This window comes from Ovis canadensis, chromosome 4 (assembly GCF_042477335.2).
Source record: "Ovis canadensis isolate MfBH-ARS-UI-01 breed Bighorn chromosome 4, ARS-UI_OviCan_v2, whole genome shotgun sequence".
NCBI lineage: Eukaryota > Metazoa > Chordata > Mammalia > Artiodactyla > Bovidae > Ovis > Ovis canadensis.
Genome location: NC_091248.1, coordinates 125,658,262 through 125,685,868, shown reverse-complemented (window position 1 = coordinate 125,685,868; position 27,607 = coordinate 125,658,262). Strand labels below are relative to the sequence as shown.

The 27,607-nt window shown below is 40.4% G+C and overlaps 1 protein-coding gene across 1 annotated transcript in view; it reads right to left on the bottom strand.

Moving 5' to 3' along the window:
* Window positions 1–27,607, bottom strand: part of CNTNAP2 (contactin associated protein 2) — a 2,336,063-nt gene that overhangs the window by 557,786 nt on the left and 1,750,670 nt on the right. The window lies entirely within an intron of this gene.

Here is a 27,607-nt window from a genome sequence, read left to right as displayed (position 1 = left end):
AAAAAAATTTTCCAAATGTAAATGACATATTCAATTATTTTACAAATCTCTTTCCTCTTTTCTCCACTAAATATGAAGAAAGAATCACTTGAGAAGTTTTATAATCTAATGTTTTAGGAAATCTAGCAACCTAGTCTATTTAGAGTAAAAATACTCATTTATTTAACAAACATTTACTGAGTATCTATGTGCCTGGCTCTGTGCTAAGCATGCTACATATATTATGTGCTACTTACACGACCACTTGGTAATATTTTTTCGTAGGGGTTAAATGGATTGCCCAAACCATACAGGTATGGAGGGCTTGGCGGGATTCAGACAGAGAACAGCTTGACTCAGAAGTCCTTGCTCCATCTATTGCCCACCAAGCATGGGCAAAATGAAGAAAGCATTTGGCACCAGGATATTTTTGAATAGTAGTAATTAATGAAGTTATTACTGACAAGGACTTCAGCCCTTAAAATTTATTCCATATTTAATTAAAGGAACATATCCATTTAATGATATTTTTCTCACTTCTTGATATGACTATAACGATGGTTAAAAGAATCAACTGAAATCATTAAATTTTACTGTAACAGGAAGCCCTACATTTTCCTTGTAGATACTATAAATGTATCTCCTATATCATTTATTTTTTAACTTTAGAAAAAATTTCAAGCAATTTCCATTCAGCCCACTGATTCTGTTGAAGAAGGCTGCTGATTATGTCAGTCAGTGATTTGGGTTTGAAGTCTCCTTGCTATCTCTGATAAAACATTAGAAAAAAACCCTTAAAATATAGACATGAAATAGTTGTTTTCAGAGTCATCAAATTTGAATCTGATAAGTCTACGGATGAAATGCAGAACATGGGCTAGAGGTCTTTAGTTTCCATTCTTCTAGCCAATGAAAGTGAAAGCGAAAGTTGCTCAGTCGTGTCTGACTCTTTGTGACCCCATGAACTATACAGTCCATAGAACTCTCTAGGCCAGAATACTGGAGTAGGTAGCATTCCTTTCTCCAGGGGATCTTCCCAACACAGGCATTGAACCCAGGTCTCCCGCATTGTAGGTGGATTCTTTACCAGCTGAGCCACAAGGGAAGCCCAAGAATACTGGAGTGGGTAGCCTATCACTTCTCCAGGGGATCTTCCTGACCCAGGAATCAAACCAGGGTCTCCTGCATTGCAGGCGGATTCTTTACCAACTGAGCTATGAGGGAATAGTAAACTGCAAATTAAGAGTTAATTCTTATTCACAGTCAAATTGGTTGAGATTTAAGGGAATCTTTTAAGTTAAACTGATGTCAAATAGGATGCAGAATTCTATAATTTTTCCAATTACAGAATCAGAATGATGGATTTCTAACAATCGGATAAATTATAGGATTAGAGCATCACTTACAAATTTTAAAACTTTATTGAACTAGAGCTTATAGTTTCCTTTTGTATTCTTTGTACTATTTTTTAAAAGAAATCTCAGGCAAAAAGTCCAATTAATTCTTTTCAATTACCATTAAAACGTTTTCTTGGCTTTAGTTTTTCTCTAAACACATCCTGCACATGACTGCCACACTGTTCTTTGTGGAACTCATTATACTGTATTCCAGCCTGCAAAGCTTCCATGCCTTTCCACTGCCAGGCTTGAAAGACAATGCCTACAGCTCCTTGGTCTGAGATGAACTGCTCCCTGTAATCTGGTCTCAAGGTTCTGCTACTTCTTTTCTGCAAAACCCAGGAACTGCAGTCAAAAAAAACTCACTTTTACCAGGCAAAATCTTTGCCTTTTAGACCTGCTCTCATATGCTACACTACACCTTCCTTACCTCCCTCAATATCTTTCTTCCAGAAAACCTGTCTTAGCCTCTGTGATCCACAGAGATCTCTGCCACCCACAGCTCTAAGCGTTTCCCTGACCTTGACCACTTTTTACGTAGCTGTGTCTCATCTCTTGATCTTTTGCACAGGCATTTCCTTCTTGCAGCTGATAAACCTTGTACCTTTGTCTGCACATAGTAAGCACATGATTTGTGTTGCTTTCTGTGTCCTAGCAAAAATCTTGTACCCTTCATGTTTATTTTAAATTTTTATTAAAGATAATTATTATCACTCTTCAGAATTTTTCCCTGAGTAACAATAACCTTATTTTTTCTTCTCAAAACGTAGCTATACAATATCTAATAACTCTATTTATAGTCTTATTATAAACTTTCTTGAAGTTCTGCCCAACTTACACTAATGTCAGTTGTGAAGGAAAGCGCTACATGCAATTATAACATGAAACACGCCAACTGAGTGAAGAGGAAGGACTTATTTCAAAAAATTGTTGGGTCAATACTCCATTACCAAGCAGCCTCACCCTATGGAGAACACTCATCAGAGGCACTGCTGAGAGTGTCTATAAATGGCATAAACCCATAGAGACAACACATATATTGTTTGCCTCTTTCGATTTGCTTTTAACAAGTGAACATTAGTGGGGATGAGAATTATTTTTGTTTCAAAGGATAAAAGTAAATATAACTATTGAATCCCAATATTTTTCATGCTTATTTAAAAAAATAAAAATTAGGTGACTGTTAGGTGGAGAGAATGTGATTTCATCTTGAGCAGAATCTGCAACAAGTGAATTCACCAGTGCTTTGGACATCCTGTAAAATTACTTCAATTCCCCAAAGCTGATCGGACCCTAAACACTTCCTGAGCTCGCCTGAAGCACACGCCCCTCTCCCGGTCTGCCTTTCAGCATGGGTAGTGCAGGACGGCCACCGGGACACGCTTCCCTTGCTTCTGTTTCCCCCAGAGCAATTACCAAGAACTCTTATTTTCAGGCATGGTGTGGCCAGCCATTCACTTCTCTTATTTCCTAAATGTTAATTAGAGCCGGGGCAATTAAAAACAGAAGGAAGCTAGTAGGGGTGGGGCTTCATTGGGTGATATTGCGTTTTGAGACAAATCTTCCACGTGTTAAAAATCACACCATTCTCTGTCTAAGGAGGGCAGAAGTGAAGTCCAGGAAAACAGTAGTCCAGCAAGATCCAGAGTGTTTTGTTTTTGTTTTTTTTGAGGTATTCATACTGGTAATACAGACACACTTACTCATTTTCCTTCTAACATGGACTTAATAATAGGCATTGTCTCCATATCACCTTATTTGTATCGTAAGCAGGGTTGTGCACTATGAGGGGAGAAGGCAATGGCACCCCACTCCAGTATTCTTGCCTGGAAAATCCCATGGGCAGAGGAGCCCGGCAGGCTTCAGTCCATGGGGTTGCTAAGAGTCGGACACGACTGAGCGACTTTACTTTCACTTTTCACTTTCGTGCATTGGAGAAGGAAATGGCCACCCACTCCAGTGTTCTTGCCTGGAGAATCCCAGGGACAGAGAAGCCTGGTGGGGTGCCATCTATGGGGTTGCACAGAGTTGGACATGACTGATGCAACTTAGCAGCAGCAGCAGCAGCACTATGAGGAAATTGTGTAGCATCTCTCTCCACCCGCCCTCCCACACTCATGCACAAATAGGTCATGGTTTTGAATGGGCTAGAGAGACTTGAGAGGCCCTGAGGGCTTCTCCATCAGGACCAGGCTAAAGAGTTAGGTTTCCGGGTCTGTATCTTAACAGTCACATTCCCTCCTCCCCAGCCCTCTCCCCTCAGTATTGGAAGACAATGAGAAAGGAAGAAATTCTATTTTCTGTTGAATCTGAGACACAAGCTTAAGAATCCCAGGAATCTGAAAGGCATTATTTTGGTCTTTTGAACAAAGGAGAGACAATGCCGTTAAACCTCTAAAGGCCCTTCAAAGTGAATTTCTGCTAAATAGAATCTTGAGACACTAAACACGTGAAGTTGGCACACAGAAAGCCTGGGTATTGAATGAGAGGTTTGCTGGTTTATGTAGATAAGTTATACCCATCCACGTTCTGAATGCTTTGATGTTTACTAGAAAACAACACAAACCTCAGTCTTGCCAGGAAGTCAGTGAAATATCCTTTTTATATTGAGTTATTTGCTGCTCTGTCTACATTTCTTTTTCAAGTGTACTAATTGTTGGATTAGACAAATTAAGATCAAAAATATCAAAATAAATGGGAGAGAACTTTGTTACCTTGCTCCTGTTTCATGTGTATCCTGGGCCATGCCTGTATTTCCTTTGTTTTAAGCCATCACCTATGTGCTCACTCTGTGGCGTCAATGATTTTTCAGTCCTTGCTTGCAAGTAATTGGTATTGATTTTGCAGGTTACTTCTAATGTGTTCAGTTCCTAAAAGAAATCTAACTGTACCCCTCTCATCCTCTAGTCCCCAGGAGAAAACAGTATTTATAACTTCAGAGCAAATGGCGGTGTTACCAATTTCCTTAGGCTGAAATGAGGGCGGTGCGAGTTTCTTCAAGGAAGAAGTTTCTGCACTTCCTACCTGAAATGTGCTGATATGTTTTAAGCTTCCCATTATTTCAATTCAATGCACTAATATACAAAGTGTGGTGGGTAGTGGCCAACACTCCTTGTGTCAGTGAAGTAAAGAGCATAGGAATTGTTTAAGAACAAGGCCCTAGGGAGGAACAAGGAATAAGTCTGCCTCTTAAATCACCACGTTCAACTGGGTGGTTCATTAAAAACACTGGCAACTAATAGCTTTGAGCAGCAGGCAGCTTGCTGATTACAACTAGGTTTTGCAAAACTGTGGCTGCAGAAGAGGCAAGAACTGAAGGCTCCCTGAGAGAGACAGGAAACTGGGAGAACACACAGGAGTTCAAAGTAGGGGAGAAAAGAAAGTGTCGTGTATAAGGCTGGGGAAAAAGAGAAGGACCACAACTTCCACAGTAGTAAGACACAAGAAGGCTATAAGCAGACAGTATAAAGAGGAAGTCAAATATACAGTCTGGGAAACTCTAGATTATTGTTAAACATGCTTACACCCAGAATCAACCTGAAAAGGTGATGCCTACTAAAGAAGACAGTGTCTTTTGGTTAAAATAATATTTCCTGTACTAAATGTCATCTCTTAGAGAGGTGACAAAAAGCAAATAAGAATACTGAAATATTTAAATTTACATATTATTTTTTTGTAAGTAATCAGCCTTCCCCCTACCTAGCCCCTCATACTTTGACAGTGCTGTCTTAGTGACATTCTACAAATCAGTTGGCAATCATCAGCATCAATCTTTGAAACATCCATTTGCCATCTGCTTAGTGAAGAGGTGTCAATGATGAGGCCACAATTCCTTAGGCAAGTATTAACAATAGAGCTTTAGTCAAAGACAATTAACACAGCTGAGATGTTCCGTCATTATGTATGGACATTCTGGAATGATCTGGAGGCTGATGGAACACACAACATGCCAAGAATGTTCCTAGAAATCAGATTTAAACCTCCTTGGAAACTTACAACAATATTACTTCCGGGGGGTGGGAATATATAAAATAGACTCATTTTGAACTGTTCATGGAAATTAAGCCACTAAAACACTAGAAGCATCCTGTTATAAAGCAGTTTTCCTTATGAAGATTTAAAATATTTTACCAACGGGCTCAACTAGCATAGAGATCTGCCCTTTGGGATGTACACATCTCTGTTTTTACTGCCTTTATAGAACACTTGGAAGAGCTGTCTAGATTTTTCTTTCTCCAATTTTCTGATTTGCTGTGTGTGTGTGTGTGTCTGGTGAGGATGGGGATATGAAATGCAGAGAGTCCATTCCCGTCCCAGCATACTCTAGCTCACCCCTTCACATGAACAGAATCTGCTCACGTGAGACTGGAGAGGAATTCTGTCCTCAGTCTTGCAGTTTTCTGCCCTCAGTTGGACCGATTGGGCACTTTCTTCTTTTGCAAACACCTTTCCTTCTTAGCTTAGTGATAAAATTCCTGATTTTCTTCCTCTCCCATTGACAACCTCCATCCATCTATTCTTCCCCAAAGTGAATGGTATTTTGTTTTTAACTGAGATCAGATGATTTCATTCCTTCAATAATCTTCCAATAACCTCCAACAGCTTTCCATTGTGTGTAGAATAAAATCTAAATTCCTCATCATTTCTGCTTGGTTGAGCTCCTGCCTACCTGTACGACCTCATCCTGTATCATCTCACTATGCCCCACCTGCTGCCTCCCTCCCTCCCGGTTCTCCTCAGTTATTTCCATCTTCAGGGCCCTTTACTCTGAAGTTTATTCTGCCTAGAAAGGGCCTCCCTCACCCCCTCATTTCTTCACAGCTCTGCATCTTGGCATTGGGTCTCAGCTCAGAAGTTATTTTCTCTAAAAGTCTTTCTCTAGAGCCCTCATCTCATGTTTGTCTTGACTTTCTCATATTAATTTCATTCATATCACTTATCACATTGAGTAAATATCTGTTTTATTTGTTTATCATTTTATCTTTTTCTTCCACTAAACTGTACATAGCATGAACATAAAAAACACACCAATTTTGTTCACGTCTACATTCCTAGGAATTAAAATATTGCTTGGCATAGAATAGGTGCTCAAATATTTGTTGAATAAATAAATCATATACTAACAAAATTCAAGGCCTGAAAAGTAAAATTTGACTTAAAAATATCATTTCAAAGAACTGCCACTCCAAAGTTTTATCTATTTTGAGGCAGTATTACCCATACCATTTACTCTTCTTAAAACTTATTTACAGTTTTGAGTAATTAATATAATCACATTGTGTAAAAATACAGTGAGAATTCTTCATATTTATGTTCTTGCTCAGTTACCACACACTCCCACCTGCCATAAACAACTACAGTCACACCTCAGGGATATCTTGGGTTTGGTTCTAGGCCATGGCAATAAAGCAAACACTGCAATAACGTGAATCACACAATTACTTTTGGTTTTCCATTGCATGTAAAAATTATGTTCACACTCTACTTCAGTAAAGTGCACAATAGCATTATCTTAAAAAAAAACACTGTATATACCTTAATTTAAAAATACTTTTCAATTAAAAATGCTATCCATCATCTGAACCTTCAGTGAGTTGTAACCTTGTTGCTGCTGGAGAGTCTTGCCTTCATGTCAATGGCTTCTGACTAATCAAGGTGGTGGTTGTTGAAGGCTGGGGTGGCCTTGGCAATTTCTTAAGATAAAACAATAACAGTGGAGCTCACTGCACCAAGTGACTCTTCCTTTCATGAATGCTTTCTCTGCAGCATGCAACGCTGTTTGATAGTATTTCAAAACTGGAGTCAGTCCTCTCAAATCCTGTTGCTGTTTTATCAATTAAGTTGATGTAATATTCTAAATCTTTTCTTGTCATTTCAACAATCTCCACAGGATCCTCACCAGGAGTAGAGTCCATCTTGAGAAACTGCTGTCTTTGTTTTTCCACAAGAAGCAACTCCTCATCTGTTCAAGTGTGACCATAAGGCTGCAGCAATTCAGTCACATCATCAGGCTCCACATTAAGTCGAGTTCCCTGGAATCTCATGAGATCTGCAGCTACTTTTTTCACTGAAGTCCTGAACCTCTCAAGGTCATCAATGAAGGTTGGAATCAACTGCTTCCAAAATCTTGTTAATGCTGATATTGGAACTCTTCCTATGAATCATGAATGTTTGCAATAGCATCTAAAAGGATAAATTCTTTCCAAAAGGTTTAAATTTACTTTGCCCAGATCCATCAGAAGAATTGCTACTTGTGGCAGCTTTAGCCTTACAAAATGTATTTCATAAATAATAAGACTCAAAAGTAAACATCTCTACTTGATCCATGGGCTGCAGAATGGATGTTGTATTAGCAGGTATGAAAACGTTAATCTCATTGTACATCTCCATCAGAGCTCTTGGGTGACCAGATGCTTTGTCAATGTATAGTAATACTTGAAAAAAAATATATATATATATTGGACTTCCCTGGTGGCTCAGATGGTAAAGCATCTGCCTACAATGCGGGAGACCTGGGTTCAGTCCCTGGGTTGGGAAGATCTCCTGGAGAAGGAAATGGCACCCCACTCCAGTATTCTTGCCTGGAAAATCCCATAGACAGAGGAGCCTGGTAGGCTACAGTCCATGGGGTCGCAAAGAGTCGGACACGATTGAGCGACTTCATTTGGCACTTATATATCAGTTCAGTTCAGTTCAGTTCAGTCACTCAGTCGTGTCCGACTCTTTGCAACTCCATGAATCACAGCACGCAGGCCTCCCTGTCCATCACCAACTCCTGGAGTTCACTCAGAGTCGCGTCTATTGAGTCAGTGATGCCATCCAGCCATCTCATCCTCGGTCGTCCCCTTGTCCTGCTGCCCCCAATCCCTCCCAGCATCAAAGTCTTCTCCAATGAGTCAACTCTTCGCATGAGGTGGTCAAAGTACTGGAGTTTCAGCTTTAGCATCATTCCTTCCAATTTCCTGAGTGGTAGTTCTCCACAGTGGTCTCAACCAAGTCAAATATTCAGCAAACCATGTGGTAAACAGATGTGCAGGCCTCTAGGCTTTGTTGTTCCATTTTTAGAGCACAGGCAGAGTAACATTAGAATACTTCTTAAGGACTCCAGGATTTTGGGAGGTAAGTGAGCAATGGCTTCAACTTAAAATTACCACTTACCAATACTAGCCCCTGACAAGAGAGACAGCCTGTCCTTTGAGGCTTTAAAGCCAGGCACTGACTTCTCCTCTCTAGCTATGAAAGTCCTAGGTCATATCTTCTTCCAATAGGAGGCTCCATACTGAAAATCTGTTGTTTAGTGCAGCCAACTTCATTAATGATGTGAGCTGGAATTCTATATATCTTGCAGCTTCCGCATCAGCACTTACTGTTTCATCTCGTACCTTGATATTATGGAGACAGTTTCTTTTCTTTCCTTAAAACTCATGAACCAACCTCTGTGAACTTCAAACCTTTCTTCAGCTTCATTACTTTTTTCATCCTTCATAGACTTGAAGAGAGTTAGGGCCTTGCTAGAGAATAGGCTCTGACTTAAGGGACCAGGAAAAAACTTTCTCCATATCAGCAATAAGGAGGTTTCACATTTTTTTTTTTTTTTTTGGAATCATTTGTGTCTTCACTGGAGTAGCACTTAATTTCCTTCAAGAACTTTTCCTTTGCTTTCACAACTTGACTAATTGTTTAGCCCATGAGGCCTAGCTTTCATTCCATCTAAGTTGTTGACATGTCTTTCTGACTAATCATTTTTAGCTTCTGATTTAAAGGGAGACACATGCAACCCTTCCTTTCACTGGAACACTTTGGGCCACTGTAGGGCTATTCAGTTCAGTGGCTCAGTCATGTCCCATTCTTTGCGACCCCATGGACTGCAGCATGCCAGGCTTTCCTTCCCATCACCAACTCCCAGAGCTTGCTCAAACTCATGTCCATCGACCTGGTGATGCCATCCAACCATCTCATCCTCTGTTGTCCCCTTCTCCTCCTGCCTTCAATCTTTCCCAGCATCAGGGTCTTTTCCAGTGAGTCAGTTCTTCCCATTAGGTGACCAAAGTATTGGAGTTTCAGCTTCAGCATCAGTCCTTCCAATGAATATTCAGGACTGATTTCCTTTACAAATGACTGGTTGGATCTCCTTGCAGTCCAAGGGATTCTCAAGAGTCTTCTCCAACACCACAGTTCGAAAGCATCAATTCCTTAGTTTTCAGCTTTCTTTACGGACCAACTCTCACATCCATACATGACTACTGGAAAAACCATTGCTTTGACTAGATGGACCGTTGTTGGCAAAGTAATTTTTTTTTTTTAATATGCTATCTAGGTTGGTCATAGCTTTTCTTCAAAGGAGCAAGTGTCTTTTAATTTCATGGCTGCAGTCACCATCTGCAGTGATTTTGGAGCCCAAGAAAGTAGTCTGTCACTGTTTCCATTGTTTCCCCATCTGTTTGCCATGAATTGATGGGACCAGATACCATAATCTTTGCTTTTTGAATGTTGAGTTTTAAGCCAGCTTTTTCACTCCTCTTTCACTTTCACCAAGAGGTTCTTTGATTCCTCTTCATAGTTACCTGGCCTGATTTCAACATCATTCTGTCTCAGGAAATAGTGAGGTCCAAGAGGAATGGTCAGTCAGTGAACCAGTCAAAACACGTACAAAATTTATCAATTAAGCAGCTCACAGTTTTATACAGTCAAGGTTCATGGTGCCCCCAAAACAATTACAATAGTAACTTCAAAGACCACAGGAGGTTTCACAGATCACCACAACAGAAGACCACAAGAGATATAAGAAGAAAGTTTGAAATATTGCAAGAACTGTCAAAATGTGACACAGATATGAAGTGAGGCAAATGCTGTTGAGAAAATGATGCCTTGAGACTCGATCAATGGAGGGTTGCCAGAAACTTTCAGTTGGTTAAAAAACAACAAAAACAACTCAGTGTCTGTGAAGCACAATAAAATAAGGCATGAAAAAAAAAAAGTGTTAGTTGCTCAGTTGTGTTTGATTTCTGACTCCATGGACTGCAGCCCACCAAGCCCCTCTGTCTATCTAATTCTCCAGGCAAGAATACTGGAGTGGGCAGTCATTCCCTTCTCCAGGGGATTTTCCTAAGCCAGGAATCAAACCCAGGTCCCCCTGCATTGCAGGCGGATTTGTATCATCTGAGTCACTATGGAAGCCCCAAATAAGGTATGCCTGTGTTCTCATTAGTGTCATTAATATTAATATCTTACATATCCTTCCGGGTGGTTTGGGCTTCCCAGGTGGCACTAGTGGTAAAGAGTCCATCTACCAATGCAGGAGGCACCAGAGACTTTGGTTTAACCCCTGGGTTGGGAAGATGCCCTGGAGCAGGAAACAGCACCCCACTCTAGTATCGTTGCCTGGGAAATCCATGGGCAGAGGAGCCTGGCAGGCTATAGTCCATGGGGCCTCAAAGAGTCAGACACAACCAAGCACACACACACGCCCCACCACAGTTTTTAGCATATATTCAACATACACAAACATACGTTATTTCCCTTTATTGTCAGGAAAATGGTAATATGCTATACACATTGACCTACACACTCTTGTTTCATCCAACAGTCTATTTTGGAAATATTTTCATATAGTAAATAAAGAGCTTACTATGATATTCACTAATTAAGATAGAGTGACTCTGCTATAAGGATAGACAAACGGGCTAGGATACTCCAAAAAAATAAAAAATAAAAAACCACACAGCTAAAGGGTCAACTGATCTTCAACAAAGTGGCCTAAGGAATTCAACAGGGAGAGGAAAGCAATTTTAAGTTTCAATTTTAAGTTTTTCAGAAGCAAATGTTTCTGAAACAACTGACTAACTATAGGAAAAAAAAAATGTTTATCCCTACCTCACACCATATATTAAAATTAATTTGAAATAAGGCCGTAACCCCAGTTTGAAAGCTAAAATTGTAAAACTCTGTTAAAAAAATAGGAAAATATCTTGTGTCCTTAGGAAGGCAAAGATTTTCTTTCCTTTTTTTTTTTTTTAGATAGTGCAGAGAAAGCAGTAATCTCATACACTCACACACACACAAAATTAAATTTAAATTCATTAAAACTGGAAAATTTCTATTCATCAAAATGTATTACTAAGGGAAAAAAATAGGTGGGCAAAGACTGGCAGAAATCTAAATGGACTTAGGTCCAAAATAAAATACTTATGTAACTCAATAATTAAGAAACAACAACAAGAATAGATAAATGACTCAAACATACTTTTAACAAAGAAGGTTATGTAATACCCAGTAAGCTCAAAAAGTGCTCAATGTGATTAGCCATTAAGCATTTACAACTTAAAACACTGTGACATACTACCACATATCCACAAGAAGAGATAAAGTTAAATTTAAGATCTGAATTCATCCAGTGAATGTAAGGGTGCAGCAACTGGAACTACATTCCTTGGCCAGCAGACGTATAAACAGCCCCATTGGGAAACTGCCTCATGGTTCTCCAGCTTTAAACATACACCCGCCTTATGATCCAGCAAGCCCACTCCAAGGTGTAGTTTAAGAAATCTACCACAAGATTTATAGAAGCATGCTCACAGGAACTTTACTCACAACAATAAAAAAAGTAGAAAGATCCCAAATGGCCATAAACTGGAAAACAGATGAATAAACTTAGGTACATTTATTCAAGACAACAGGCTTGCCAGGTGGCGCGGTGGTTAAGAATCTGCCTGCCAATGCAGGAGACGAAAGAGAAATGGATTCGATCTCTGGGTCAGGAAGATCCCCTGGAGGAGGAAACGGCAACCTGATCCAATATTCTTGCCTGGAAAACTCTATGGACAGAGGAGCCGGGTTGGGTCACAAAGAGTCAGACATGACCGAGCAACTGAGCACAGAACCCAGAGATTCAATGCAATACTACTTAGCAACATGGACAATACTCAGAAATACTGTGAGGAAGCAAAAAGCCCAACTTCAGTGAGCAGAGTGAAGAGAAAGTCGCTCAGTCGTGTCTGACTCTTTGCAACCCCCTGGATTATACAGTCCAGGGAATTCTCCAGGCCAGAATACAGGAGTGGATAGCCCTCCTGCATTACAGGCGGATTCTTTACCAGCTGAGCCACAGGGGAAGCCCTTAATGAATATACATAACACTATTTACATGAAATTCTGGAATAGGTAGAACTAACCTAGGTTGACAGGAATGCCTGATAGCCCGGGATGGGGCATGGAGGAATTTTCTAGGTGGGTGGAAATGTTCTACTGTATGATAGGGATGTGGAATGCACAAGTGTATACACAGAAACCCATTCAAACTATGTTCTAAGCCTGCATCTTACTATGTGAGTATCATACCTCAATAAAAATAATAAAGTCAAGTATTTAATATAATAGCAATTCAACTAAAAAATAAATGAAAGAGAATTAAATTTAAAAAGATAAGGGTCCAGATTTGGGATTCAGAATTCATGATTTGGTTGGGGCTGGAGAAAGGAAGATAGAGATTGAATGGGACTGGATGGTGGACCCCTTCAATGGGGCTGCTGGGAGCTGAAGGAGAAACCACGTGATTGAAAGTGTTAGCTGCTCACTCGTGTCTGACTCTTTGCAACTTCATGGACTCCTGAAACCCACCAGGCTCCTCTGTCCACAGAATTCTCCAGGCCAGAATACTGGAGTGGGTAGTCATTTCTTTCTCCAGGGAGACTTTCTGACTCAGGGTTAGAACCTGGGTCTCCTGCGTTACAGGCAGATTCTTTACCATTTAAAGTCCTGAATTTGTAATCCTACCTTTTTTTTTTTTTTTTTTCCCCAGCTGGCATAGCTCACAGCACAACTTTCAGAGCTGGTACCATTTATCTGAGGCTGAATTCTTTTCCCGTTATATCACTAATGAGGTTTGTGCCTTTCTGTGCTTTCTCACCTCTATGATTAAAATTCCATGGTGACCTTTAGGTTGAATTACTCCTTCTTTTATCCAGAAACTGAATTAACCAGAGTCTCATCTAAAGCTTAAATTACCTGTAAACAAAATCACTTTGTAGAAGAAAGTGAGAAATGCCACAAGAAGCATGAAGAAACTGGATTCAATATCTCTACAATGTTACAAAAATCGAGAGGCATTCTGCTTGACTTCACATTTATGCATGCACCTGGAAAGATATTATTTTAATATTCAGCTACCTTCTCTTCTTTCCCTTTCTCTGAAAACAGGAATTATAACTATAAATAAGAAAATGACAGAGTCTCCTAAGAAAATGAGATTTACTCTCATTTAGCCTTTAAGCCATTTTGTTAATTGCTTTTTTAAAAAATGCTGGGAAATGAAACTTAATAAAGGGGAAGGGGTATAATTAACCATTGGGAAAAATATACACAAACTTAGAATTAGCACTATTAAATTTTTAGAGGGAAAGGCCAGGACAAAACTAGAATTGCAGTGTTTATAGAAATGGAGAAAGCATTTCCCTCTGACACTGGCTCCATCTAATATTTGCAAATAATACTGCCATCTGCTTCTCCAAACAGACTGTGTGCCTTCTCTTGGTACGCCCTGAGAAGGTGCAGCAAACGTGACTGCACTGGACATCCATCACTTTGGATTCATTAAGTCAGTCTTCTAAGACTGATCACTGCACCCCTCTCTACGGCAAAGCAAACATGATCAATTATTGTTCCTGTTCCCTTGATAGTACACGATTAGTTTCTGCAAATCTTGGAGTAGGGTAAAACTGAATATAAAATTATATTAGCAGAACTAATATGCTTCTGATTGAAGATTACCTATTAATGGAAATTTCAAAAAAGGAACCTTATCAATTAACATAAGCCCCGAGGAGCAGAAATGAAAGGAAATGAGACCAATGCTATAAGAAACCAGCAATATAAGAGGATGATAATCAATAACCATAGAGATACTCACTCATCCCACTACAGAGCAATAACACGATAAAACTATTCCTTTTGGTTAAAATGAATATCAATTGATTTAAGGTATACAATTAAGTGGGAAAAAGTGATTAAAAATTTTTTAATAAAAAATTTTATGTAACAAACGTATGGGCAAAGTGAGATGGTATAATCAATCCCCACATACTTGTCATTTAGATTCAATAATTATCAAGGTTTTGTCATAATTGGTTCATTTTTTCCCCTATGTTAAAAATTCTTAAGGCAAATTCCAAAAGCATGTAATCTCATATCTAAACACTGAAAGCACGTACATTGTTTTCACAAAGTAACAGTGATATGATCTCATGTACATAGTAACAGTAATGGGTTTCTATTATGTCTGGTCCATAGTAACTATTTTGCAATCATCTTAAAAATGTTTTTTTCTCAGAGTTATGTTCAAATGTAGATCCAAAGACACAAATCTGTCAAGTCTCCTATGTCTTCTTTTATTTTTTATCATAACTTGATTGAATTACATGAGCCCTTAAAACCAGAGAACATTCATGGGCTGAAAGCAGAAGAAGAATATGGAAGAAAGGTAAGTCAGAGACATTCCAGTCTCGAGAAAGGGTTCATGCTTGCTGGCTCTGAGAGGTAACAGACACATGTAAGAACAGAGAGAAGCCTCTAGTAGGTAAAGATGGCCCCCAGTTGGAGTTTAGTTCAGCCGCTCAGTTGTGTCTGACTCTTTGCGACCCCATGGACTGAAGCACACCAGGCCTCCCTGTCCATCATCAACTCCCAGAGTTTGCTCAAACTCATGTCCATCGAGTCGGTGATGCCATCCAACCATCTCATCCTCTGTTGTCCCCTTCTCCTCATGCCTTCCACTAAGGAAAGTGGGACCTCAGTACTACAGCCACAAGGAACTGAATCCTGACAAAAGTCTGAATGAGCTTGGAAGGAGTTCTTCCAGACAGGAGTCCAACTGGTAGCACTTTGATTCCAGTATCCTATGAGACAGAATAGATGCTGCTAGGGTCAACTCAGTCTTCTGGCCTAGAGAAGTGTGAAATAATGAATCTGAATTGTTATAAAGCACTAGGCTTATGATATTAATGATTCGTGTGGCAATAATAGAAAGTTAAATCAAGACTGTGTCTATAATATCACTTTATAGAAGGGTCTTACACTCTCTTATGAATGAATTACCAGTGCCCCAGACAGTACAACATCTGAGTTACCACCTTGTAGATGAAAAATTGCTCTCACTCTTCCCTTCCAATCTGAATGCTGTGCTCTTAACCTTGTCTTAATACATAGTTTAGGGCTATGATATTATTTTGTCAATTACTTTTAAACTACATTATTATTAAGTACTAAATATATTATTAACAAGTATTATTATTATGTTTTAGATATTACCCTGGAAACCCAACTATCATTTATATGACTATTTTCATTAAAATATATATTTTTCAAATTGAAACTTAGCAGTGATCTTTTCTGTTTTTGAAAGTTTTAGGGGAGGGATAAAATGTGTGTAGTCCTAAACTTTTTTTTTTAAATTTTATTGGAGAATATTGATTTGCAATATTGTGTTGAGTAGAGTTCCTTGCGCTACACAGGAGGTCCTTGTAGGTTCTCCATCTTCTATGCTGTAGTGTATGTGTGTTGGAATACATACGTGCACTAGGCATGTACCGGAGCTTAAAATGAACTTGGAATGAGGACTCTGGAATGAACACACATACACTAATAAGGACCTACTGTAGAGCACGGGGAAATCTCCTCCCTATTCTTTGGCAACCTATATGAACAAAGAATCTAAAAGAGAATGAGTATATGTATAACTGAATTACCTTTCTGTACGCCTGAAACTAACACAATATTGTGAATCAACTTTTCTCCAATAATTTTTTTTAAAGAAAGTTTAAAACTACACACATTTTACATGGTGACGACTATCCCAATGACATGTAAAAGTACTCTACTATAAGCAGTAATATTTTTACATGTAATTGGTTGCAAAATCAATAGGTTACATAAAATGAAAGTTTTAAAGGGCAATGTGAATACCTTCTTTAATTGACTAAGGTGTGTCTCAAGTTGTTTTCCACAGAGAGAGGAATCAGGACTGACTATTATTAAACTAAGCTAATTCCATCCTTTTGCCAAAAGGAGAATGTTGAAGGAATGATGCCAAATGCAGCTACAACATTTTGATGGAGATAAATGTACAACAAGGTTCAGTCCTATAGCCAAAAAAAACCCAGAAAAGACAACAAAATAATTTCATAAATGATGAAAATCATGTAACAAAAGTCTTTTAGATGATGGGTTAATGGGATGTTACTAATGTAAATTTTATGCCTTGTTTAACTTTTTCTTCTGGTGGAATTTTCCAGTGTGACACCCATATTTAATATCAGAGCTTCTAGGAAAAGAAAAGAAAGAGAATGGCATTTCAGCTGCATCTTCCTTGGAAGATTTAGGGGGACAGAAACATCAAAGTCACATTAGAAAAAGTAATTAACTTAAATCCCTTTTGGGAAAGGCAAAAATAAAAGCAAATCAGAAATAAGAATTATCTTACAGGGAACATTTAAAAAGTGCCAAACAGTAAATGTTTGCTATCGTGCCCTGATACTTTGTCCTTCTAGCCTGTCGACTTTTTAGTCACGAGGCACCGCACCATCGTATTGCCCAAACAATTAACATCACAAAGGAATTATAATACTCTTTTAAAATGAAGAGCGGTGAATTAATAAGAACCGTTATTGTACTAGATTCCTTGACTCTCAATGGAACGGCCAAATGCTAGCTGGGAAAACTACTTCAGACTTCTTAGCTGCAATAATTGAAGTGAGATTTTCCTTCATGCCTGCATGTGCAGAATAGAAATACTTTAATTTCATCAGTTTGATGAGTAATTTCACAGGACTGCTGCTGTACAAGACTAACATTGGAAAGTCACAGGGTGGGTTTGGGAGTGGACTATATTTTTCCAGAGAGCGCCCATTTGCTAAGAGGTCTCGTGAACATGCATTCATTTCCTCATTCTTTAAGAATAGTAGGCATGATCTGTGTTTTTGCCTCAGAAGGTAACCCTGTTGGATACTATCAACACTACTGTGAAGCTATTAATGATTACATCTCAAAAGTCTAGCTACCTTCTGTTTCAATTAGTTTCCTCTCTACCGTATACATATACATTAAGTTTTAAGACAGATGACTATTTCTTTCCCTTAGAAGGCTTTCACATTTTCAGACATTTCAGGCATATACCATTCCATTGACTCGCTAGGGGACCCTGTCAATTAACTGGTGGAGGAAAGAGTGATGCTAACTTTCTCTGATGATATTAGCACTGTATACATTTACATTTTAATGAAATTAAAATTTATTCATTAATAAAAACTTATCTCCAGTTAATCCCTCCCAGTGCATTATGGCATAGTATAAGCCACGGGTCCATTTCCCACTCAGACTTGCTTGTTTTCAAATCAGTATGGAGAGACAGTTAACTTTTCCCATCAATTGAGGATCAAGTATTCCTTCAGATTCTGTGATTTAATTAAGCTCCTCTTGTTCCTTAGAGGCCAGGTGACTATAACATAATTTATTGTCTTATATTTAAGTTCTTTGATTATGGTGTGCGTACAGTCCTTAATAAACGTATTTGTACGTATATGGTGCATCTGGGCTTCCCAGGTGGTGCAGTTGGTAAAGAATCCACCTGCCAATGCGTGAGATGCAAGAGACATGGATTAGATCCTTGGGTCCGAAGTAGGAAATGGCCACCCACTCCAGTATTCATGCTTGGAAAGTTCCATGAGCAGAGGAGCCTGGCAGGCTACAGTCCACAGAGTTGCATGGAGTCAGACAGGACTGAGCACGCATGCATAGCCTGTACAGCAGGTTGTATTACAGCATATACTATTAACATATGATATTTTATACCAGAAGGGCACCTTGATCCATCACGAGAACAAATGTTCCTTTGCTTTGAGATATAGAGAATCAACTTAGATATAAACTCACCCCCATTTCCCATAGCCAGGTGAAATTCTCCTATTAGATACTTATTCTTTTAAGGAAAAATATCTTGTCCTGTTAGTCACTTAGCCCTTATTCTAATAGCGTATCAGCCCCTCCATGGGAACCAGCTAGAGAAGAGGAAGAATGCTTCAGTGCCTTAGCTCAAAGGCTGTGGTGGCAACAGAGACAGGATGCTGAACGCACATTTTGGGGACAGGGCAGCCGAAGGTCAGCTGAGCTCAGGCGGTGCATTTTTCTAAGGAAGGGACAGTGCCTGTGCCAACTGGTTCTTTTCCCTTTTTCACTATTACAGCTTTCTCATCATGGGCTAGCATAAGAACGCCTCAATTTAAACATTTTCCTCGAAACTGTTCCTGCTCTGTCCTGAGAGAACAAATGAGCACTTATATCAAGGTTCACGATCTTTTTCTGCGTGCGTGCCAAGTCACTTCTGTCTTTTTCTAGTAAGATGTCATTTTTGCAAACCAAACACTATATTTTTGGGAAAATAAACCCCTAAAGGAAAAAAAAAAAAACATGTATTAGAAGTGAAAAAAGAAAGAATACGGTACAAAATCTGCTCCAGGAACACTAGCTTCCTTAGTGTTCTTGGAATTTCGCAGATAGACGTGCCTTGAGACTCTCCACTGGCTATTTCACTCCTGGGGCTCTTCACCCAGCCACCCACCCAATGAATCCCCATACCTCGTCCAGATCTCTGATGAATGTCCCCTTGCTGCTCAGGTCAACTCCCACAACTATGGACATCTTTAAGTCATCTCCACAGTCACCAGCCCCTGTACCCACTCAACCTGTTATTATTTGCTTGGTTCCTCTAATACACTTCTCTGGATGTTGCTACAGCGTGTACTTTACCTTCTTGTGTTTAGTATGTATTAACTTGCCTTTCCCTGTTAGAATGCAATCCCTCAAAGGGGGGCTCCTTCTTCGTTCACATCTGGAAAACATAGTAAGTACTCTATACCAGGGGTCCCCAACCTCCAGGGCATGGCCCAGTACCAGTCCGTGGCCTGTTAGCAACTGGGTCACACAGAGCAGGAGGTTAGTGGTGGGCCAGCGAGCGGAGCTTCATCTGTTTTTACAGCTGCTCCCCATTGCTCATATTGGGCTTCCCGGGTGGCTCAGCTGGTAAAGAATCCACCTGCAATGCAGGAGACCCAGGTTCAATTCCTGAGTTGGGAAGCTCCCCTGGAGAAGGGATTGGCTACCCACTCCACTATTCTTGGACAGGAGGTTAGTGGTGGGCCAATGAGCAAAGCTTCATCTGTATTTACAGCCACTCCCCATTGCTCATATTACCACCTGAGCTCTGCCTCCTGTCAGATCAGCAGTGGTCTTAGAGTCTCATAGGAGCACTGGAATCAACCGCAGAACATCGCCCCCTACCCCCCGCCTCCATACGTAGAAAAACTTTCTTCCATGGAAATGGTCCATATGCGCCAAAAAGGTTGGGACTGCCTCTTTATTTGTTGAATGAGTGAGAAAAAGAATCAAGAAAAAGCTTTTGCCCTGAGGATATTGAGATGCATTCAAATGTATTCTGAATTACTGGGATCAAAACTGAAAATAAAGTTTATATGTGTCAGCGAATCACTAAAGAGACTTAATGGTCATATCCAAGGATCTCAAACTCCTCTCTCCATACTCACTAATCATACACTTTTCTAATCACAGCAGGGTGATGATTATTTACTGTCAATTTAGTACTGCTTCCCTGGACTGCGTTTGTCTTCTAGAGAATCTTCATACGCCAAATATCATTGAAATATTATCTTTTCAGGAACTGATGTGATAGGAGGCAATCAGAAAGCCCAGGATTTGATGGCACTAAGCTGCTCTCCTTTAAAAATACTGTGGTCCACCTGAGATTGATAACTGGAGAGCAAGACCAGGTGAGGGTTCATACTTTCTCAAACCTTTATCCGTCAATTCTGACATGTCCACTGCAACTGAGTGCTTCTTGAGTAAGACTCCCAGCAAAGGCCTGACTTTTATCCAGCCTCTGTTGATGTAGCTATGATGCCAGACAAACGGGTGGGAACTGGTTCTTGCTTTTCATGCATAGACTGAAACCGTTGTCATTCTTTGTTAGAGACCGATTTAGGTAGAGTATTTGGCCAGTCACATATACTTTCAAATAAGTTAAACAAAATTGTATGTTTTTACCTTGTAAGGAGATAAAATTGCATTTGAAATCACAATAAAACAATATTTGGAAAACCTTTTGATTTTAGTGGTCCCTTTCATTGATTTATTCAAGAGTTGGGAAAACAATAGGATCAGGAAGAAGGCATGACCCAGTGTTTACTCATTTCGGGAGGATGAAAGATGATCAGGAGAATATCATTCACATGTCATCAGATTATAATCACATTTCTACAAAGCAATTCCCAAAGTTTATTGAGAAACATGTCTTTAATATAGACTCAGTTAAAACACTAGTTCTTTTGTAACCTAAAATCTATACAAAAGGGAAGGATTGCTTTTTTTGAATGTCCATAAAATAAAAATGAATATTAGATTTTTCCCACCAGATTGAATCAACATACAAGAGGTTGTCTGGGACATATCCTAACTAAGAGAAAATTTCCATGACAGGAAAAAACATTGTTTACATGGCAAGCTCTTTGACATAATGCCTAATTTTTTCTTTGACAAAAAACTTATGAGTTTCCATGTTATTATTGCTTTTTGTTTCTTTAGCACAAGAAACTAAAACAAAGAAAGAAACATTTCCTAAGGTCACACAGTTTGTAAGTCCAAATTAATGCCCTCTACTCTGCCCACCCACAGTTTTGTAAACTTCCAAAATAACATGTTACCAGTGTGCTAAAAGATACAATTATATTAAGCTCTAGTTCAAGGTTTTCTGAAAATTAAACCTAAATAAAAGCAGAGACATTACTTTGCCGACTAAGGTCCGTCTAGTCAAGGCTATGGTTTTTCCTGTGGTCATGTATGGATGTGAGAGTTGGACTGTGAAGAAGGCTGAGCACCGAAGAATTGATACTTTTGAACTGTGGTGTTGGAGAAGACTCTTGAGAGTCCCTTGGACTGCAAGGAGATCCAACCAGTCCATTCTGAAGGAGATCAGCCCTGGGATTTCTTTGGAAGGAATGATGCTAAAGCTGAAACTCCAGTATTTTGGCCACCTCATGGGAAGAGCTGACTCATTGGAAAAGACTCTGATGCTGGGAGGGATTGGGGGCAGGAGGAGAAGGGGACGACAGAGGATGAGATGGCTGGATGGCATCACGGACTCGATGGCCGTGAGTCTGAGTGAACTCCGGGAGTTGGTGATGGACAGGGAGGCCTGGCGTGCTGCGATTCTTGGGGTCACAGAGAGTCGGACATGACTGAGCGACTGAACTGAACTGAACTGAACTGAATGTTTTTTTAAGAATGACTCAAGAGTTAGGTTTAGAAATAGTTGGCATTTGCCATATTGGACAGTGCTACAAATGAAAATGTTTACTTCCACATTTATTAGTTTTAAGCACACATTGAATGAAAACAGGAAGCAGCATCAAATGAATTGTCCATTCAGTCATTTACAAAGGTCCACTGCAAGAAAGATCAGCAACTCCTGTAACACTAGATACTGAGACTTTGACTCAGAAATCAAAATGGGACTGGACTGGATCAGAATCAGGAAGAAATGAATGTGCTGTGCATTCTAACCTGAGCAGAAAAACTTGCATATGGTCAACACTTTTCAAGGAACTGAGAAAAAAAACAGGTCTGTCTCGGCAATGTAAACCTCCTCATTAGCACAATCATACTCTGTCTCAATCTTTATGTGAACTGTAATATAACATGCTGGGATACAGTATGGAGCAAAAAAGAAACTGCTAGCTGATGGGTGGGTAATTAACAAGGGGAACTTCAGCCAAATTGATGAACAAGATAAAGACAAAACAAACAAGGTACCGTGGAGCTGCTCTGAGAGAAAAGGAATAAAACCAGCAGGCTGTGTTTGACATCCCTTGTAAGAAGCATGGTGAGGACTAAGGGAATTCAGAGCTTATCCTTGCCTGGACAGGGCTAGGTGGTACTCATGTGATGTAAGATTGCAAATCCAATTCTGCTGAAAGTTACTTTTTTCCACTTTGGTCTTCATTTGAAGGAGGAGGTCAGAGAAAAAAGCATCTTTCAGTATTATTTCGAAGATTAGCATTAATGCCTAGCACAGTGCATGGCACTAATGAGTTCTCAATAAATAGTAACCTTGTTATTTACAAAAGGTTACCTGAGTACCTGAGAGGGAAAGTGATTCCCAAGATGGACTTGCTGGGGTGCAGCCCTGGTGGATGGAGGGTGATTCAAAGGTGGGGATGGAGTCGGCGTCCTTGGAAATAACTTATTTAATTACAGATAGAGAGGGATTAGAAAATTAGCAGAGAAAAAGAGGCTGAATAACTTGGTTCACATGGAATACCAATCACCACCTATGTAGGCCTCAGGCATCTTCCTGTTTTCCCGAAGGAGAGGAGGCACTGAGGCCCCCCCGGTCCGATCTCAGAGGCCCAGGCAAAATTAGTAGGCTTGGAGGGTACCCATGCACCAGATGGGAATTCAGCCAGAAAAATGGAGAGCAAGAAAGAAGCGACATGGGGGAATCAGTCTTTCCGGAAACTGATCCGGATTTCTTTATTTTGGGGTTTGCTTATATACCTTTTGTTACACATAGGGATGAATACAGAGTCATGCAGGGGTCAGCAGTCCTGACCTTTATCAAAATTAGGTGCTTTACATGAAAAAAAGATCTTAGGGGATTTACATGATCTTCTGGCCATGAGACCTGCTGACATTTTACGACCCTTTCTTTCTGATAACCAAAAAACTTATTTTTTCCAAGGGTGTTTTTTCTTAAACCAGGCACCACCCTCCAAATAAAGTTGCATTCCTATAGGGTGAGGGTGTAGTGAGTTACAATCAAGGAAGGAATTTATTTAACCCAAGGTTAACATGATTAATCTTAAAGCTTATTACTTATTTCTCCTATATGCTAGTTATATTCATTATAAGGGCAGGGAATATGGAGATTTAGCAGCAAACATCAGCCCAACAAATGAAAATCCTTTCACCAATGTTCCCCTTAAGATCTATTTAGTCTTAAGATAGTGATAAAGTTACATTTTTACATAGCAAGGACACAGTGATTTATAACAAAGTACAGTGATCTACTACAAAAGAGAAAATTCATTAACTCAAAAAGTCTAGTATTGCTAACCTTAAAAACTACTCTATTTCCTTTTCTATATTCCAAATACATTGATTAATATATTCCTAGGTGCCTAAGGATATGGAGGCCTGGCGGCAATCATTGACTCAACAAGGAGAAAAGCCCTATGCTAATTCAGTTAAGTTCAGTTCAGTCGCTCAGTTGTGTCCGACTCTTTGTGACCCCATGTATCGCAGCATGCCAGGCCTCCCTGTCCATCACCATCTCCGGGAGTTCACTCAGACTCACGTCCATTGAGTCCATGATGCCATCCAGGCATCTCATCCTCTGTCGTCCTCTTCTCCTCCTGCCCCCAATCCCTCCCAGCATCAGAGTCTTTTCCAATGAGTCAACTCTTCGCATGAGGTGGCCAGAGTACTGGAGTTTCAGCTTTAGCATCATTCCTTCCAAAGAAATCCCAGGGCTGATCTCCTTCAGAATGGACTGGTTGGATCTCCTTGCCGTCCAAGGGACTCTCAAGAGTCTTCTCCAACACCACAGTTCAAAAGGATCAATTCTTTGGTGCTCAGCTTTCTTCACAGTCCAACTCTCACATCCATACATGACCACAGGAAAAACCATAGCCTTGACTAGACGGACCTTAGTCGGCAAAGTAATGTCTCTGCTTTTGAATATGCTATCTAGGTTGGTCATAACTTTTCCTCCAAGGAGCAAGCGTCTTTTAATTTCATGGCTGCAGTCACCATCTGCAGTGATTTTGGAGCCCCAAAAAATAAAGTCTGACACTGTTTCCAATGTTTCCCCATCTATTTCCCATGAAGTGATGGGACCGGATGCCATGATCTTCGTTTTCTGAATGTTGAGCTTTAAGCCAACTTTTTCGCTCTCCTCTTTCACTTTCATCAAGAGGCTTTTTATCTCCTCTTCAATTTCTGCCATAAGGGTAGTGTCATCTGCATATCTGAGGTTATAATTAAGACTCTCAAAATACTCCAAACTCTCTGTGCTGTTTATGGTTGAGAGGTAGTAAACAATCATGAGTATGGAAAATCCTGTCACACAAGCTAGTCTGTCAGTAGAGACGTGTGACCTGAGACACCCTTGTCACACCCAGGGCAGGGAATTAGCAGCAATTATTGGCACAACAAATGAGAAAACCCTTCACCAATATAATTCCTAACCAACCCACTATACTAATAATTTCTATCTTCCCAAAAGAATTTGCCTTTAGTAGGTCTAAAACATCTCGTGCCTCTCACAATCACATGTGGCCGGATGAACCTATACAGGCAGGCTAGATAACCTTCAGAGGAATCCGTAAGTTGAAACACTCTTGTCATGCCTAGGAATTTTTATTGACTTGGAGCTGCACGTTTACTCCTTCTCCGAGAGAAATGGTGAGGAACAGCCCCCCATAAAGTCAGAGGTGCAGGCGAGAGCATGAAACAGTAAAGTAGATACACTCTGGTTTTGGGGTTAGATGCTCAGGAACAGGGGGTTTCCTGAGGCTTGATCACGCCTTTTCGTATGCCAAGCCTCCTTCCTCATGACCTTTGCCATGGGCGGAGTTCCTCATGTGGGCCCCCAGCATGGACTAATGCTTCCTGAAGTTAGAACACGGGGGAGAAGACAAGTTAACCTGAAGCTTGCCATGTCACAGCAGCACTTCAGAGCTTTCTAACAACACTGCTTCTCATCTGTTACCCCAGGAAGGTGACGTGCTGGCTGGTAGGATCCTGGAAATAAAGGCGTTTAAACAAGCACTGAACTGTGTCGTTGCCCCACTATCTCCCACCAGCTGGCTGGGAACCTTCTCCAGAAGCCAGGCTGACTCAATGAAAACACATCTTATTCTATGTAATGGACTCACCTTGGTGCTTTGGGGCATTGAACAGTGAGTCTATCCCACTACCTTCCTTGAATTTTCCTATATTATTAGAGAGGTAAGACATGCCCATATCTAAACATAATTGAATTTAGACTATGTTCCAGAAATACATTGCTGTGAATTTTAGAAAAGAAGAAGTCTTATCTTCTTTGGGATGACCAATAAAGGCTTTATGGGAGAAGTCAGATTTAATGGGCTCTTGAAGGATAAGAAACAATTACACACTAAAGTGTTAATTCTGTTAACAATGAAGTTGCATTCTGACAGCCTTTTTATGTGGCCATAAATCGTAGCACCAAACAAAGAAGAAATATTGGAAGCACAGAGATTAATCCCAGGATCCTGGGAGAACTAAAGAATAAGGGTAGGGAATGACACACTCCAAAGTCATTAACCACAACCAATTTATATAAAATATTATGAATAAGTGTAAATATGCACACTGTAGTCTTCAGGAGGATGGAAAGAATAAGGTGATGTGAGGAGGAGGAAATGCAGTAGTTTCCAGAGGTGGCTGCCACCGATTCCTTCTGCTCCCGTGTGCAGGAGAGATGTTACTGGAGTCTCCTGCCCTGATCCCCTGGCCTGTAACGTTCTTTGAACAGCACAATCCTACAGATGCAATGCTGCACCTGTGGGGGTCCCAGCTGTGATGCGATGCTATGCTGTGTCATGTCAGGAGCTCTGCCAGCTCCTGCTCTCGCTCTCATGGGTCTCAGCTGTCACCCTGAATGGGGACCTAGGACAACCTACAGAGACAGGCCAGGACAGCGGGGTGTCACATGGAAGGGGAGGTCACTTGGAAGAGAATTGAGGTTTCCCAGTAGATTCAGCACTGAGGTCCCAGACATGCCCACCTCATTTATTAATATTTACAACCAATTAACAATGTCTCAAATCTGCTCCCTCACTTTGTTTCAAAATAAAGAACAAGTGAATGAGTCCTAAGGAATGAGTCTCACATAGGTTTTGAGCACGCCCATGTGACTGGCGAGGTGTTACAGTTGCTTCACTGAGAACAGGACATGGCTCTTCTGGAAACCAACATGGTAGCTCTTACTCATGATTGAGCACTTAGTTCTAAGGGGCTTTGGGGCTTTCCTGGTGGCTCAGACAGTAAAGAATCTGACTGCAATGCAAGAGATCGGGTTTGATCCCTGCGTTGGGAAGATCCCCTGGAGAAGGGAATGGCACCCCACTCCAGTACTCTTGCCTGGCGAATTCCATGACCAGGGAAGCCTGGGGGATGCTACAGTCTATGGGGTTGCACAGAATCAGACATGGCTGAGCAACTAACACTTTCACCTTTTTTCAAATCAGCTCTTAAGAAAACTGTTCTGACTCTCACCCTACAAAGTACGGTACATTAGGAGTCCCTTGTTTACATTCCCAGAACACTGATCTATTCCTCTTCCATATTTGACTCTGTTTACTGGTCTGTCTTATCCACTAAACCCAACTCTCTACATTATACAAAGAGACCAATAACCTTTATCTCCAGTATGTAACAGACACTTACTAAAGAAATATATTCCCTCTAAATAGTGATAAAATACTCGGTTAAAAACCTCTTTTTCTGGAACATAGCACTTGATTGACTGGCAGTTGGATGCAGGGATGAACAGAATGACAAGTGCTCTGAGAGCACGGTGGAGCTTTAAAATGCATTCTTGCTAAGTTGCGGAAATGAATCAAGAATGATACTGAATTGTTCATCATTAGGACGGAGGGGAAGCTGTTGACAGGCATGAGCACAGGGTAAATGACAGCTGACCAAGAAGAAATTCACGGGCCCAGACTTCTCTTCTGCTGCAGAGGCTATCTGGAGTATGGGACAAGATGCTCATCAGTGAAGGGTTCCAAGAACACAGACAAAGCAAGTGTGCACAGAACGTGACTGAGGCGATGAGTCAGAGAGGGAAGGACAGAAGTGGGGAGAATCTTGAAGGCCATGCAAGGGCCCTAAACATTTTATCCCAGCTGCAACATGGAGTCTTTGAAAAGTTTTAGGAGGGGAGTAATCTGGAAAAGGAAATGGCAACCTCCTCCAGTATTCTTGCCTGGAGAATCCCATGGACAGAGAAGCCTGGCAGGCTACAATCCATAGGACTGCAAGAGTCGGACACAATTTAGTGACTAAACCACCACCACCACCAAACTGAAAAGATTTTGAATTATGGAGCAATCCTTCACTGACCCAAAGAAGGACCAAAGGGAGGA